Consider the following 4,075-nt stretch of genomic DNA (forward strand, 5'->3'; position numbering starts at 1 on the left):
CTCACTTTGCAAGGAGACTCTCATGACCAGTTTCATTGATTAGTCAATCACTTTGCTAGCAATGACATGCTGCCAGGTAGGTGGAAGGGAGTGCGAGTATCATGGACGTGATTCACGAGTAGGAGCAGTAATCAAGCGCTTTTTCGTTGCAGTGAAATCTTTTAATGAAATTTCAATCTCCCACTTTCACAGAGAGAGATGGCCATCGTAACAAAATCAGCGGTATCACCGAATTTATAAAGTGATACATAGTATTAACATGATATTTACGTCTGCTGTACGTTGATGTTTGGTTACCTCGTGAAACTTCGTAGGTCACGAGACAATCAGCTTCCTTAAGAGAGTTCGAAAGTGATGAGGCATCCTGTGACACAGTTACAGCATGCTCGTAGCATTCCATCATGGGCCAAAATTGAGTTTAATATTCTAGTCCTGCGCTGCAGGCCATAACTGATGTTAAGCTGATAAGAACAGATTTTTTCACCAGATGAAAGAATACTTAGAGGAAATATACCCTATACCATACTGTTGCATAGGATTTTCACAACAAATAATAGTACTTTAACGCTGTAAAACGCATGTACGCTAAAATTTCTTCTGTATTCGAAAATAATTCGTATAAAAGGGTGGGATCTACATTTTGCGTGAGAAATTGGAGGTATACGAACAACAACATCTCCATTTCGGTTTGGGTAATGCGGATTTTTTTTAAACTGTGGAGTCTCTGTCAGGGATGGAATTGCAGTTAGAACTTTATGTTCAAATTGTGCCTGCTTGTCTCGCAGTGTGCCGTGGCCAGGGGCAGGAGTGGCCATTAGACTTCGGCGTACTAGAAGCCACAGCCGATCCTCTTGTAGGATACGGAGAAATGTTCAGACCCGTCGGCTCTTCAGGTACACAGTACGCTTGATGGATGGCATTGCACTAAACTGGAAGTGATTGGTCAACTTTTGCGTCTTGAGATGCTGTGTTCAAATAAGATAATGAACACTACACTCACAAAAAAAAATCGTACAAAACATTTCCCATATTTCTGTTGGCTAGGATGCGACATGCAACTCATAAATAGGTATAAGTGTGTTTCATTTCCCAATGCTATTGCTGCGGGAATCCTATATATAGTTGGTGCGTGGGTGGGGGCGGGGGGAGGGGGGGACAGGAGAGAGTGGGTAGCTGTCCTAATATGGGAAGAATTCTAAGAAAATGTGACTCATCGACGAAAGAAGTAGCTTACAAAACGCTTGGTCGTCCGATTCTTGAGTATTGCTCATCAGTATGGGACCCTTACCAGGTTGGATTAATAGAAGAGATAGACATGATCCAGCGAAAAGCAGCGCGATTCGTCATGGGGACATTTAGTCAGCGCGAGAGCGTTACGGAGATGCTGAACAAGCTCCAGTGGCGGACACTTCAAGAAAGGCGTTACGCAATACGGAGAGGTTTATTATCGAAATTACGAGAGATCACATTCCGGGAAGAGATGGGCAACATATTACTACCGCCCACATATACCTCGCGTAATGATCACAACGAAAAGATCCGAGAAATTAGAGCAAATACGGAGACTTACAAGCAGCCGTTCTTCCCACGCACAATTCGTGAATGGAACAGGGAAGGGGGGATCAGATAGTGGTACAATAAGTACCCTCCGCCACACACCGTAAGGTGGCTCGCGGAGTATAGATGTAGATGTAGATGTAGATATTATTACCCATACTTATGTCCCTCCCCGCAGCTGTTCACTTGTAGATCACTTCAGTGATAGTTTTATGTCCTATTAATATTATTACCCATCCTTCCCACATAAGGCTACTGACTAGACTGGCTGGTGTAGTTCTATAGTGCTAGACTAGTAGCGAAAATATCCCTCTACATCCAGCAGTTATTGATAAGACTGTCTAGAGCTACTCTCTAGCACTTGATCAGTGGTAATTATCCATCTCCAACTCCCATCTTTCACAGGGAGAAGAAAAAGTTTAATTTCCCCAATTTATGAATTTCCTGACAATAGGAGGAGGGAAGTTAGACTGTGCCAGTATTCTAGGTCGGTCATCTTGGATCGAGATGTCATAGTTAGACTGCTTCAGTATTCCAAAAATGACGACACTACACTACATCCTTCTACACCAGCGATATGCAAATTGAATTTTTATAAATAATGAGTATATTATTATTTTTATTATGTTCAAAAATGCTGAAATATAGAAAATTTTCCAACAGGATAACACACATAATTAAGAAAATAAATTGCCTTATGTCCTCCCACACCAACATCTCAGAACAGACTGAGCAATTTTTCCGACCAATTTTCAAGTACGCCGCACAGAGAGGTAGTGGGGGGGGGGGGGGGGGGGGAGGGGACTCTTAAGGAGAGATGATATCATGAAAAAAGTTGGCAACAAAGCGAACTGCATCAGCTTCACCCTTACTCCACAATTGCAAGTGTCCTCGTACCTAATTTACCCCAATACTAACCCACTTTTTTGTATCTGTGTCATATTATGGCAATGACTAAAACATCGCCATCTTGCTATTGGCGATGGCTGTAGTGCTTGGTGGTATCAATGGCGTTCTAAGGTGTTCTGCCATTGGCCACGCTGACTGGCCAGGCTCCAGTCTACAGAGCTCGGTTCCAGTGCCGCAACGTGTCTGTTGTGTCTGGACAAATGGAGACGTTGAGAGCACTGCCGCTTAAATTACTGGAAGGATTGTTGATGTTGGTGGAGTTGCCATGTCGTGCGGTAGAATTTGTTGATCCGACGTTGGAGACACTCGGAATGTAGGTGACCTTCCCTGTCGCATCTGGAACACGTTTTAGGTTGGCTGTCGTAAATAACTGTGACCCAGCAGCTTCCTATTAGGAGGTACAAAGGTCCTATTGAGGACTGGATACATCTTAAATTGGGCCTTCTTTTCGGTCACATGTTCATCTGCTGTACTGTATGTGCGGAGTGCCGCTACGGCGTCTACCACTGGGCGTTCGAAGAGTAGTTAAAATATGCATATAGCCGACAGTCCCAGTCTGACATGGTGAGGCTCAACGTTGCTTACATTTCTGTGTGCATGGCAGAAGCGGAGTCCTAGCTTAGTGTCTCGAAGAACCCTGTTGCATTTAGTGTCGTATATAAGTTTCACGTAGACCGTGCTACTTACGATCTAAAAGTGGATGATGATGATGATGTCGGCAGCCAGGATCTCGCTCTCTTCCTTGTAACCTCCCAACAGAAAAAAATTCATTTATAACATTCACATTCAGTGTAACCTACCAACAGTAAAATTTATTTATTTATTGTTCCGTGGGACCAAATTAAGGAGAAGTCTCCATGGTCATGGAACGAGTCAATACATAAAATTATAACACGATATTAGAAACAGATAAAATGAAATATAAAAAAACGTATTCAGGTGACAAGTCGTAAGTTTAAATAAAGAAAATCAACAATGTAACATTGGAATTTGCTTAATTTTTTAGCTCTTCCAGGAGCTCCTCGACAGAGTAGAAGGAGTGAGTCATGAGGAAACTCTTCAGTTTAGACTTAAAAGAGTTTGGGCTACTGCTAAGATTTTTGAGTTCTTGTGGTAGCTTATTGAAAATGGATGCAGCAGAATACTGCACTCCTTTCTGCACAAGAGTCAAGGAAGTGCATTCCACATGCAGATTTGATTTCTGCCTAGTATTAACTGAGTGAAAGCTGCCAACTCTTGGGAATAGGCTAATATTGCTAACAACAAACGACATTAATGAAAATATATACTGTGAGGGCAATGTCAGAATTCCCAGACTATTGAATAGGGGTCGACAAGAGGTACTTTAATCGGTCAGGAAACCGACCACCCCTAAAGGAAAAGTTACAGATATGGCTAAGTACTGGGCTAACATACATAGAACAATACTTCAGTATTCTGCTAATAAACCCCGTCATATCCATGAGAGTTCTTGGTCTTTAGTGATTTAATTATTAACCCAATCTCCCTCTTGTCAGTATCATGGAGTAGCATTTCAGGTAACAGTCTCGGAACACTTTTTTCTAAGAGCGCTATATGATTCCCTGTTGGGACTAGGTTTCTATTTAGT

At 42.3% G+C, this 4,075-nt stretch overlaps 1 pseudogene; it reads right to left on the minus strand.

Moving 5' to 3' along the window:
• Positions 1-339: 339 nt before the first annotated feature.
• On the minus strand, positions 340-510 carry LOC126424175 (U2 spliceosomal RNA; annotated as a pseudogene).
• Positions 511-4,075: the final 3,565 nt, after the last annotated feature.

This window comes from Schistocerca serialis, chromosome 1 (assembly GCF_023864345.2).
Source record: "Schistocerca serialis cubense isolate TAMUIC-IGC-003099 chromosome 1, iqSchSeri2.2, whole genome shotgun sequence".
Taxonomy (NCBI): domain Eukaryota; kingdom Metazoa; phylum Arthropoda; class Insecta; order Orthoptera; family Acrididae; genus Schistocerca; species Schistocerca serialis.